Raw genomic sequence first — 13,655 nt, 5'->3', positions numbered from 1 at the left:
GCAACTTATCGATAGTCCCTCGATGCCAGGTGCGCACCAAGCGAAGTCAGGCGTCCCTGAAGATCAGCGCTGTCAGAGGGCTTACCGGGGAAGGGCCCTTGCTCAGGATCCGATCCTCCTCACACCGGGAGTCCAGGGTCCAGGCGTGGGACAGAAATGACCGTTCTGTTCCCTCCTTCCTGCTGGTTACCTGATGCATGTGTTTTTTAGACCTAGTTTTATGCTAATCTGTTGGCCTCAGGGCCACTCACAATCTTGCCCTATAGCTGTTACCCTATGGGATTGAAAGGTGTCAAAATCATCACAAAAGGTTACTACCCACACTCAGGTTTATCCAATAAGCAAATTATGATGCAGCACATTTAGGTTTGAAATTGACATTGCTCTGCCTAAGTCCCAACCCCTTTTAGGCTTCAGTTGAATATGCTTTCTTGGGATACCTCTTCCTGGAATGTGTTTGGGTGTGCCTAGCAGTTAGATCCAGGTTTTATTGCTAAGGCTGAACCCTGAGCAAAAAACCGTTAGGCCAGCTAATCTCACAGCTACAGCTTTGCCTCTGGGGCTCAGTCAGTTCCATGAACAGATAATATATCAGTTTGGTTAAACTTATGACAGACAAGTTACATTTGCAAACTTACAAGCTTATATTAACTAATATTCCCTATTTAGGCAAAACACCAAATGCCTCCAAGAAGCACACATTATTGTTTATTAATCCCTCTGGTTCTGGCTGTCACACAGGGGAAAGAGGCTTCTTCGGTGAAAACAAAGAAGAAACAGAGTGCAAAGCCAAAGAAAAAGTGGCTAGAGGTGGAAGGGGGAAAGGTCCAGGAGACAGAAGGGGGAGTGCTGGAAACAGCAGTGGGAACGAGTGGGAAGATGCCTGTGAAGGAACAAAAGGTTGAGGAAGGGGAAGGGGAGGAAAGTGATAGTTACCTGAGCCCCTCTGCGATTGACCTTTTGGTCAGGACTACGGGGCTGCAGAAAGGTGGGGGAGACACCTCAGATTTAAATAGCAACACGGACGACATCTGATGCAGGCAATCAGAAAACTCTTCTAGAAAACAGCCTGGATGGCATTGACCGTGGCATATTTAAATGTGTGAAATTTATACGGGAAGCAGAGATGGGAAACAATGTCAAAAACCTTAAGGGACCTGCACACACAAGTGTTGTGCTTGCAAGCGTGCGGGATCCCATGGGGGAGGAATTATAAATATTTGGAAGAGCAATGGGGGGTTGGACCATCGTGGTGTGGGGGTTCAAATGAGAACAAATCAGCGGGAGTGGGAATGCTGGCAAGGGAAGGCAGTTGGAAAATCAAAGGCCAGCAGGTCTTTGAAGAGGGGAGACTACAGAAAGCAGTGGTGGAGGTGGAGGGCGAGGATGTGACTGTGTACGATGTCTACGCCCCAGCCGAGGATGCGGAGCAGATGGCCGTTTTGCATAAATTGAGGATGTGTGTGGGGGGTGGAGGACCGCGGATTGTGCTGGGGGATTTTAATTGCATTGTTGAAGAGGGTGGGTGAATTGGAATAGGGCAGGGAGTCGGGATGGGTAGTATGGGGAAGTGGCTGCGGGGGTGGATTAAAGACGAGGGGCTCCAGGACATTTGGGAAGGGTCAGGGGTGTTTACTAGAGTGGATCCGGGAGGACGGGGGCAATCGAGGATCGATTTTGTGCTGGTGTCGGAAGGGTTGGAGATCCGCAGGAAGCGACTGATCGACGTGAGTTTCTCAGATCATCGCGTGCTGTGGGTAGAGGTGGGCATCGGGCAGGGGCTCAAGCAGGGGAAAGGAGTCTGCAAATTAAATGCCTTGTTATTGGATGATCCCCAGGAATGCATTGCCTTCGAAAGTGCATATCCCCAGTGACAAACCTTGCAACCCTTTTTTCCCACCCGGTGGGACTGGTGGGTCGAAATTAAGGGGCGCATGTGAGAGTGGTTCGATGGCGTGCGGAAGAGAAAGGCACGATGGAAAAAGGAGGAGCTGGCACGCTTGCAAGGAGAAGTTCAAAGATTGTGGGAAGAGTTGAAGAAGGGGGAAGCAGTGAAGAGAGAATGGGAAAGGGCGAGGGAGAGGGTTAAAAAGTGGTTCCAGACCAGGATGAGAGAACGGATGTTCCTGGCCAAGGCGCAGTGGGTGGACGAGGGGGAGGAATGGGGCAGGTTCTTCGCTTTACTAGTGAAAAGCAAAAAGCGGGTGATGGAGGCACTTTGCACAGCTGATGGAGGAAGGGTGGAGGACGTGGAAGGGGTCTTGCGGGAGGTGACTGGATATTACGAGGATTTGTTTCATAGGAAAGCGGTGAGGCAGGAACAAGTGGAGGGACTGGTGGGGAGTTTGGAAAGAAAGGTGGGGGAGGAAGGGAGGGAGAGTCTGAGAAAGGAATTGGCAGAACGTGAAATGCTGGGCGTCCTGAGAACGATGCCACTAAAGAAGACACCGGGAGGAGACGGGATCCCGGTGGATTTCTACGGGAAGTTTTGGGATTTAGTGAAGCGGGATCTCTTGGCCCTTTTTAAGGAATTTATGGCGCGGGGTCAGGTAGGGGATGGCTTTGCCCAGGGTGTCGTGGTCCTGATTTACAAGAAAGGGGGACGGGAGCCCATTACGAACTGGAGGCCATTCACCTTGTTGAATGCTGTTTATAAATTATTCTCCAAGATCCTAGCGGCGAGGTTGGGGGCGGTGTTACTGAGGTGCTGGGTGAGGAACAGATGTGCGCAGTGTGGGGGCGGCGAACGACACAAGCACTCTGGGTGCTTCGGGACACGCTGTCGTATGTCGCGGAACGAATGTGTAACACGCTAGTGGCGAGCCTTGACTTGCAAAAGGCGTACGACAGCATTGAGCATGAGTTTCTGTTTCGGGTCCTGGAAGAGATGGGGACGACGGGAGAATTTGTGGGGCGGGTGTGGGCACTTTATGGAATGGCTACGAGCACGGTGCTGGTGAGGGGCTTCCTGGGGGAAGCCTTTGCAGTGGACTCAGGGGTGAGACAGGGGTGCCCGCTGTCGCCGGGGCTCTTTGTCTGCACCATCGAGCCTCTGGCACAACGGATCAGGGGGGATAGGGTGATTAGCGGGGTGAGAGTGCCAAGGGGAGGGGAATTGAAAGTCCTCCTACACCTGAATGATGTGACGTGTAGTGAGGGACGAGGTGTCCCTGGGAAGAGCCTTGAAGCACGTAGACGAGTTTGGGGAGGCATCCGGAGCAAGGCTGAACGTGGACAAGAGCGTAGTGCTTGCGGTAGGGAATTGGGAGGATTTGAGAAACCTTGGGCTACGGGTGGAAAGAGAGGAACTGAAGATGCTTGGCATCTGGATGGATATCCAGGGAAAAGGGAAACAGGCTTGGGAAGTGTTGGAGGGGAGAGTGAAGCAGACGGTGGGGTTGTGGAGCACACAGGGGTTATCATCGAGGAGAAGATGAAAGCGATTAAACAGTGCTTGCTTCCACTAATCCTGTACACGGCGATGGTGTACCCCCCGTCCTGGCGACAGGCCCGGCAGGTCCAGCGGCCCTTGTGCCTTTTCTTTTGAGGGGTGGAAGACAGAGAAAGTGGCTAGGACAGAGATATATAAGGATGAGGGGTTGGGGGGATGGGGCTTCCCCAACATAGAGACCTTTGTTTACGTGCACTTTTTGAAGCTGGTGGTGAGGGAAGCGAGGGGAGCAGCGGGCACCATGACCAATTTCTGCAGGTTCTGGGGGGGAAGGCTCCTGAGAAGACTGGGCCTGTTCAGGAGTGCGTGGCAGGGAGCGTGGGCTTGGCAGATGTCGCTGCCCTACGCCCGACTTGGAGCCTTTGTTGCACAAGAAGGATTGGAGGGGTTAGGGATCGAGGGGCTGGGAGATGCCAAAAAGGTCTTTAATTTCCTGAGAGGGAAGCAGAGGATGTCGGATGTTGGGGAATTGAGACCGGAGCAAGTCAGCAGGGTGTGGAAAGGACTGGTGGGGAACGACTGGAAAGGGGAGCATGAGGAGCTGGCGTGGAGGGCAGTGCAAAATGCTCTGCCAGTGCGACAGGTGCTCTATCGCTGGGGACTCTCCCGGTCCCCCAAGTGCCCAAGGGAGCTCTGCGATGAGCCCGAGTCGGTGACACATGTGCTGTGGGACTGCTTTTACGCTCAATGGGTGTGGGGGATGGTGACTACCTAATTGAAGGATACGGGAAGGGGAATGGGGGTGACTTCCAGAAATGTTCTCTATGGCTTATCAGAGGGGACGGATGGGACATGGGGGTGAGGGTCTTAATCACCTGCACCAAAGTAGCACTATGGAAAGTACACTCTTTGTTGGCTCTAAAGGAGTCGTGCTTTTCCACAACAGAGTGTCTGCAGTTAGCAATGCACGAGCTGCACTTCTATAGAGCTAGAGAAGGAAATACAAAAGGAGAAGGGGACAAAAAATTCTGTCAAGAGCTGGACTTCAGGGGGTTGTTTCAGCCCCACACAGGTGTGGGCTAAACTAAGAGTCAGGCTTTGTGGGTAGAAAAGGCTGGCTAGGGTCGTACATGGGGTAGAGACAACAAAGGGACCTCTATGTTCTCGCTTTTCTTTTTCCGGGATAGTACAGGATGTCTAACACGATACGTGTAATGTGTGTTCAATAGACACTACTCAGGGATGTTTGTATATGCTGTGTAAAAATCAGGTGACGTGCAATATGATACCAATTCCGACGTCTTTTTAGTATGTTATTTGGCATGTTGTATTATCCTTTTGCGAGGCCTCTCTTGGAGGTCGTTTTGAGCCCTCTCTATGGCAGTGGTTCCCAAACTTTGGTACACATACCAGCAGTGGTATGCAGACAACCTGCCAGTGGTACACGTGCCCCGCCTAGACCTTCCACCCATGAGGGTGAGAGCAAGCTGCCGACATGAACACGCAGGCCAATCATTGCCTATTGCACCTCCCTCCCAGCCCTGTGGGTGGAAGGGCGTGGCCCTGCCAGCACAGCTTCCAGGTGGGGGCCCCGGGCACCTGCTCTGCTTCCCAGGCTCCTGCTGGTCCAGGAAGCAGGAACAGATGCAGCAGGGGCTGTCTCTGAGTGGGACAGCAGAGCATGGGGCTGGGACTGGTGACAGCACGGATCCTGCACCCAGGGGCATCAGCAGCAGGAAGCTCTGCTGGGCAGTGTCTGGGTTTAAGGGAGGGCGGGGGTGTGGGGACCCCCCACAATGCCCTCATGACACGCAGCCCTGGTAGGCAGTGGCAGCAGCAGCAGGCAGTTGCCCTCAGGGCACTCATGCCTGGCACAGGTGCCCTACCTGCATTGCACATGCAGCAAGGAGCACAGCCTCTGTCGGGCCATCTCTTTTGCCAGTGCTCCCCACTCACACGTGCAGTTCTTGCACGCACCAGGCATGCGGGGGTGGGGAGGGAGAAGCTGCAGGCACTGGAGCTGATGCCTCCCCGCTGGGGCTGCGCAGCACAGGAGGGAAGCCCCAGTTGCCTTCTCCTGAGGAGTGGGGAAGGCAGCTGGTTTCAGCATGTGGGGCTTCCTTGTCATGGTCAGTGAGTGCGGGCGATACAGACTGCCCAACGGAGGATGTGCCCTTTGCTGGGATGTGCAGTGCTGGCCATACCCCTCTGGTGCTTGTGCTGTGAGTGCCCTGAGCACCCCTGCCTCCTCCTGCACCATGGGGGAGGTGCAGGGGTGCACACATCCCCCTCCCCCCACACCCCACAGACTGAACACAACCACACCCAGTCCCCACAATCCCCATATATACACAACCCCCCAACATTCCCTATTCTTACCCACCCACACGGCCACACCACCTCACAAACCTCCCGTACAGCCTACTATACACACTCTCACTCCCCCCCCCCCACACACACCCCCTTAAATGTGGTGATATGGTTGTCTCATTTTAAATTTTTGCTGTGCAATCTGCTAGAGTTTGGGAACCACTGCTCTTCAGGCTTCCTTGCTCCTACCTTGGCCAGTGTGAGGGGTGCCTGGTTGTGAACAATTTATTGCAGTCTCAACTGTGTGTGTGCCCAGAGGGGAATCCCAGCAGCACTCAGTCCTGGAGCTCAGGGGACAGGACACCTTGGGGAAGGGAATAGGCGAGGTGTGCTACCACTGAATTGCCCTGCCGCAGGTTTCAGGCTGTTGCTGGGCAGAAAATGCCAACAACCTCTATCCAGTGTGTTGAATTTTGCAAATGCCTTTTAAGGTTGTGAATTTTCTCTAAAAATAGTCTGACAGAAATGTGAAAAGGGAAAACTCCTGGTAGTAAAAATGGTTTCATATTTCCAAAAAAAGAGGGTCTTTGCTTTCAAGCCAAAAATGCCAACACCATTAACAGGCAGACAAGGTTCCTTGGGTGAATCTGATCTCTTTTATTAGACCAACCCAAATAGTTGGAAAATAATGATTAAGCAAGCTTTCGGGTTCAAAAAGCCTTTGACAGGCTAAGGAAGTTTCAGCAATTGGTGTGTGCTCTTCCTCGATGGAGTGAAAAGTAAAGAAGCCAGCGGCTGGGCTGGTGTGCATCCAAGACAGGTAGTCAGTGAAAATGTAGACTGAGGAGTCAATGGGTGAGAGATGGCGGGGGGTGGGGGGGGAAAGAGAAGGGGGATGAAAGTGGAGAGATACCTGGGGAGTCAGATGTCAGGCAGGTTATAAGGTGTCATAAATCCAATCCAGCCCAGCCGCTGGCTTCTTTACTTTTCACTCCATCGAGGAAGAGCGCACACCAACTACTGAAACTTCCTTAGCCTGTCAAAGGCTTTTTGAACCCGAAAGCTTGCTTAATCATTATTTTCCAACTATTTGGGTTGGTCTAATAAAAGAGATCAGATTCACCCAAGGAACCTTGTCTGCCTGTTAATGGTGTTGGCATTTTTGGCTTGAAAGCAAAGACCCTCTTTTTTTGGAAATATGAAACCATTTTTACTACCAGGAGTTTTCCCTTTTCACATTTCTGTCAGACTATTTTTAGAGAAAATTCACAACCTTAAAAGGCATTTGCAAAATTCAACACACTGGATAGAGGTTGTTGGCATTTTCTGCCCAGCAACAGCCTGAAACCTGTGGCAGGGCAGTTCAATGGTAGCACACCTCGCCTATTCCCTTCCCCAAGGTGTCCTGTCCTCTGAGCTCCAGGACTGAGTGCTGCTGGGATTCCCCTCTGGGCACACACACAGTTGAGACTGCAATGAATTGTTCACAACCAGGCACCCCTCACACTGGCCAAGGTAGGAGCAAGGAAGCCTGAAGAGCAGTGGTTCCCAAACTCTAGCAGACTGCACACCAAAAGTTTAGAATGAGACAACCATATCACCACATTTAAGGGTGTGTGTGTGGGGCAGGGGTGAGAGAGTGTGTATAGTAGGGTGTATGGGAGGTTTGTGAGGTGGTGTGGCCGTGTGGGTGGGTAAGAATAGGGAATGTTGGGGGGTTGTGTATATATGGGGATTGTGGGGACAGGGTGTGGGTGTGTGGAGTCTGTGGGGGGGGGATGTGTGCACCCCTGCACCTCCCCCATGGTGCAGGAGGAGGCAGGGGTGCTCAGGGCACTCACAGCACAAGCACCAGAGGGGTATGGCCAGCACTGCACATCCCAGCAAAGGGCACATCCTCCGTTGGGCAGTCTGTATCGCCCGCACTCACTGACCGTGAGAAGGAAGCCCCACATGCTGAAACCAGCTGCCTTCCCCACTCCTCAGGAGAAGACAACTGGGGCTTCCCTCCTGTGCTGCGCAGCCCCAGCGGGGAGGCAGCCAGCTCCAGTGCCTGCAGCTTCTCCCTCCCCACCCCCGCATGCCTGGTGCGTGCAAGAACTGCACGTGTGAGTGGGGAGCACTGGCAAAAGAGATGGCCCGACAGAGGCTGTGCTCCTTGCTGCATGTGCAATGCAGGTAGGGCACCTGTGCCAGGCATGAGTGCCCTGAGGGCAACTGCCTGCTGCTGCTGCCACTGCCTACCAGGGCTGCGCGTCATGAGGGCATTGTGGTCATGGTGCCCGCTGCTCCCCTCGCTTACCTCACCACCAGCTTCAAAAAGTGCACGTAAACAAAGGTCTCTACGTTGGGGAAGCCCCATCCCCCCAACCCCACATCTTTATACATCTCTGTCCTAGCCACTTTCTCTGTCTTCCACCCCGCAAAAGAAAAGGCACAAGAGCCACTGGACCCGTCGGGCCTGTCACCAGGACGGGGCGTACACCATCGCCGTGTACATGATTAGCAGAAGCAAGCACTGTTTAATCTCTTGCATCTTCCCCTCAGTGATAACCCCTGTGTGCTCCACAAACCCCACCGTCTGTTTCACTCTCCCCTCCAACACTTCCCACGCCCGTTTCCCTTTCCCCTGGATATCCATCCAGACGCCAAGCATCTTCAGTTCCTCTCTTTCCACCCGTAGCCCAAGGTTTCTCAATTCCCCCCAATTCCCTACCACAAGCACTACGCTCTTGTCCACATTCAGCCTCGCTCCAGATGCCTCCCCAAATTCGTCTACGTGCTTCAAGGCTCTTCCCAGGGACACCTCGTCCCTCACTACACGTCACATCATCCAGGTGTAGGAGGACTTTCAATTCCCCTCCCCTCGGCACTCTCACCCCGCTAATCACCCTATCCCCCCTGATCCGTTGTGCCAGAGGCTCGATGGTGCAAAGAGCCCCGGCGACAGCGGGCACCCCTGTCTCACCCCTGAGTCCACTGCAAAGGCTTCCCCCAGGAAGCCCCTCACCAGCACCGTGCTCGTAGCCATTCCATAAAGTGCCCACACCCACCCCACAAATTCTCCCGTCGTCCCCATCTCTTCCAGGACCCAAAACAGAAACTCATGTCCAATGCTGTCATACGCCTTTTGCAAGTCAAGGCTCACCACTAGCGTGTTACACATTCGTTCCGTGACATATGACAGCGTGTCCCGAAGCACCCAGAGTGCTTGTGTCGTTCGCCGCCCCCACACTGCGCACATCTGTTCCTCACCCAGCACCTCAGTAACACCGCCCCCAACCTCGCCGCTAGGATCTTGGAGAATAATTTATAATCAGCATTCAACAAGGTGATTGGCCTCCAGTTCTTAATGTGCTCCCGTCCCCCTTTCTTGTAAATCAGGACCACGACACCCTGGGCAAAGCCCTCCCCTACCTGACCCCGCGCCATAAATTCCTTAAAAAGGGTCAAGAGATCCCCCTTCACTAAGTCCCAAAACTTCCCGTAGAAATCCACCGGGATCCCGTCTCCTCCCGGTGTCTTCTTTAGTGGCATCGTTCTCAGGACGCCCAGCATTTCACGTTCCGCCAATTCCTTTCTCAGACTCTCCCTCCCTTCCTCCCCCACCTTTCTTTCCAAACTCCCCACCAGTCCCTCCACTGGTTCCTGCCTCACCGCTTTCCTATGAAACAAATCCTCGTATTATCCAGTCACCTCCCGCAAGACCCATTCCACATCCTCCACCCTTCCTCCATCAGCCATGCAAAGCGCCTCCATCACCCGCTTTTTGCTTTTCACTCGTAAAGCGAAAAACCTGCCCCATTCCTCCCCCTCGTCCACCCACTGCGCCCTGGCCAGGAACATCCGTTCTTTCATCCTGGTCCGGAACCACTTTTTCACCCCCTCCCTCGCCCTTTCCCATTCTCTCTTCACTGCTTCCCCCTTCTTCAACTCTTCCCACAATCTTTGAACTTCTCCTTGCAAGTGTGCCAGCTGCTTTTTCCGTCGTGCCTTTCTCCTCTGCACACCATCGAACCACTCTCGCATGCGCCCCTTAATTTCGACCCACCAGTCCCACCGGGTTGGGAAAAAGGGTTGCAAGGTTTGTCACTGGGGATACGCACTTTCGAAGGCAATGCATTCCTGGGGATCATCCAATAACAAGGCATTTAATTTGCAGACTCCTTTCCCCTGCTTGAGCCCCTGCCCAATGCCCACCTCTACCCACAGCACGCGATGATCTGAGAAACTCACGTCGATCAGTCGCTTCCTACGGATCTCCAACCCTTCCGACACCAGCACAAAATCGATCCTCGATTGCCCCCGTCCTCCCGGATCCACTCTAGTAAATACCCCTGACCCTTCCCAAATGTCCTGGAGCCTCTCATCTTAAATCCACCCCCGCAGCCACTTCCCCGTACTACCCATCCCGACTCCATGCCCTATTCCAATTCGCCCACCCTCTTCAACAATGCAATTAAAATCCCCCAGCACAATCCGTGGTCCTCCACCCCCCACACACATCCTCAATTTATGCAAAACAGCCATCTGCTCCGCATCCTCGGCTGGGGCGTAGACATTGTACACAGTCACATCCTCGCCCTCCACCTCCACCACTGCTTTCTGTAGTCTCCCCTCTTCAAAGACCTGCTGGCCTTTGATTTTCCAACCGCCTTCCCTTGCCAGCATGCCCACTCCCGCTGATTTGTTCTCATTTGAACCCCCACACCACGACGGTCCAACCCCCCATCGCTCTTCCAAATATTTATAATTCCTCCCCCATGGGATCCTGCACGCTTGCAAGCACAACACTTGTGTGTGCAGGTCCCTTAAGGTTTTTGACATTGTTTCCCATCTCTGCTTCCCATATCAATTTCACACTTTTAAATATGCCACGGTCAATGCCATCCAGGCTGTTTTCTAGAAGAGTAAACCCTGCATCAGATGTCGTCCCTGTCGCTACTTAAATCTGAGGTGTCTCCCCCACCTTTCTGCATCCCCGTAGTCCTGACCAAAAGGTCAATCGCAGAGGGGCTCAGGTAACTATCACTTTCCTCCCCTTCCCCTTCCTCAACCTTTTGTTCCTTCACAGGCATCTTCCCACTCGTTCCCACTGCTGTTTCCAGCACTCCCCCTTCTGTCTCCTGGACCTTTCCCCCTTCCACCTCTAGCCGCTTGTTCTTTGGCTTTGCACTCCGTTTCTTCTTTCTATTCACTGAAGAAGCCTCTTTCCCCTGTGTGACAGCCAGAACCAGGTCCATGTCTGCTGGCTCAGATATTTGTGTCTCCTCACCCTCTCCCTCGCTCTGCTCTTCTTCCATCTCTTGCTCTTCTTCCGACAGTGAGTTGGCAGGCTGTCTCGATCACGTCACTTCTCCGCTCCACCTCTGGTGTTTCCTCAACTATGCGGGTGCCTGTGTCTAAAATGTTGGTCTCCTCGTCTCCCGGAGTTTCTCCGCTCCTCTCCCCTGTTGCGTGAGACTCTCGTGCCTTGTTGGCATAGGACAGGAGGCATTGGCGCTGCAGGTGCCCCTCACCTCCACACAAGGTGCACTCCACTTTTTTCTTACAGGCTTTGGCCCGGTGCCCCATGCCGCCACACCTGTAGCAAACCGTCAGACTACAGAAGGCAGCTATGTGGCCCTCCACGCCGCACCTGCTACACAGCTTCGGCTGGCCGTGGTACGTCACATATCCGTGGCTGGCCCCTACGGACACTAGGGAGGGCAGATGCCTCACCTCACCGGGGTGTCTCAGATCTTCTAGGACCACTCTGGTTTTCCATGCCCCGGGCCAGATCTGCCACTGGTCCAGGATACGCTGGTTATCCAGGATCTTTTCGACCCGCCCCTCCAACCACCTTCTCATATCTTCCTGCTCTAGCTCATCTGAATACATCTTGATATATAAGGCCCTCTCCCGGTACTTTTGACCAGTTTCAAAACGCAGCCCCTGCAATTCCTCCTTGTCTGCCACTTCAGCGTACCGAGCCCAGAAGGCAGAGTACGCCTCTCTCCTCCAGAAAGTAATGTTCCAGTGGCGGAAATTATCAAAAGCCACCACACAACTTAAGTCTCTCAGGTTCACTTGCAACTCCTCAAACCGAATCTTGTTCATAAAGTCTGCTTTCAACATAGTGGTCTGCCCCTTCAGTCCCTCGAGTCAGGGTGGCTTTAACACCGTTTCACTCTTCTCCATGGGTCTCCTTTTTCCCACAAAGGATAGGAAGGTTCCGGTAACATGCCCGCAGGATCCCTGTTCCCTGCATAGCTCCACCTCCTGCCTTGGGGCCGCCCCCTCTCCAGAAACTTCTGGTACGGCAGTGCCACCAGTCTTCCCCTTCTCCGAACGCAACACTTTGCCTCTTCGGCCAATCGTAGCCCACTCCCCGACCTCCTCCTCCGCCATGCCCTCTGCCATCTCACCAATCGCTGTCTTCATGCTGGTATTCAAGGCCTTAGACGATTCACTCGCTGTTCCAAAGCAATCCAAAATCATCCCTCGCCTGCGTGCTGCCTCTTCCTTTAAACTCGGCCCTTTTCTCCTCTCCACCTCCCCCATTGCTCCGCCTCAAGCAAAAGGGTGGGGCTCACATTCAGGATCAAGATGTGTCCCCTGCCCTGGGTAGCCCGCCTACGTGGTCACGGCGCTTCCCCTGCAGGTCGTTTTGAGCCCTTTGTTGCGGTCTGGTTTTCTAATAAAATGTTTTTATCAAAAAAAAAACAAAAAACAAAAACCACTGCCATAGAGATGATGTTCCAGAGGACAGAGCAGATCATGAAGGAGTCAAGGAAGGAGAGCACAGAGGAGAAAACAGCGGGGATGTAGCTCTAAGAAGGGATCTGCCATCCATTGGGCAAAGGAGGGGAGGGCTTCCCTTAGTCACTGCATCACTCCTCTTGCCCTCCAGTCTCCCTGTGCCCAGCTGCCCTCAGCACCCTCATGCTCTCTCCATCCAGGGGAGCTGGCAAGGGCACTCATGGGCAGTGGCAGCAACACCAGGCCCTTCAGCATCCTCCCCATGTCCCACCCCAGCCCCTCTGCCAAAGGCTTTGCTCCCCACTGATGCCTTTACTCATAGCCAGGCCTGCACAGTAGTCTCATGTCCTGCTCCTGTCCCAGGAGAACAGAGTCCTGCAACTTCCTCCAGTGGAAAGGCTCGGCTATGTGGGCTCTTGTCTCTGACCTCTGCCCACAGCATCTGGTCCTGGGGTCTCTGGCTCATGCCTGCCTTGCTTGCTGCCTGCCTTCGGAGGAGCCACAAGCAGCTATCTCAGCAGAAGCCCATGTGTGCAGCCCACCTACCTCTGTGTGAACATGCTCCCCTGCCTTCCACACGCTGGAACGGCTCAGCGACTCCCAGGGAGGGAGGTCTCCCCTCCCTGCAATCCTCCCTCTCTTGGGGAAGCAGTGGTAGGGCCACACTCCCTGCCAGGGGCAGTTACCTGAGGGATACGGGGGTGATTTGGGCATCTGTGCAGCAGTATATGTCCCAAGGATTATGATGGAGTCAAATGGCTGTGGCACTTTCAGGAAGGCCTCAGTACTCTGAGTGGGAGATTACAATGTGCTGCATTTCACCAGGAGAATATTTTTATACTTTCCCCACCCTTCCAGGGGGGAAGGTAGGACCTGCCACCAGCTGCACCTCCTTCACCCCTCCAACCACACTGCACTCATGTAAGGGACTCTACTACCTCCTGCCCAGGGTTCATTCAACACAGCAGGGTCCTGGCTGCACAGCGGGACAGGGGAACGAAGCCCTGAATGGGACCAACTCCTGCTCCTGAGGCTTAGCAACAAGCTCTGCACAACAGTGAATCTTTTGAAAGACAAGGGTCTGGGAAGTGAGAGAGAGATCTGCTGTGGAAAGGGTTGAGGGTTCCCACGGCACAGCTCTGCAGGGGACACACCAACTGCACCAACTGCAAGGTACCATGTTCAGTTCAGGAGCTTTGCTAGCAGGGATGTA

The sequence above is a fragment of the Alligator mississippiensis genome, chromosome 1 (genome assembly GCF_030867095.1).
Source record: "Alligator mississippiensis isolate rAllMis1 chromosome 1, rAllMis1, whole genome shotgun sequence".
Classification (NCBI taxonomy): Eukaryota; Metazoa; Chordata; order Crocodylia; family Alligatoridae; genus Alligator; species Alligator mississippiensis.
The sequence above is the reverse complement of the archived record's forward strand: the minus strand, read 5'-3'. Positions refer to the sequence as shown.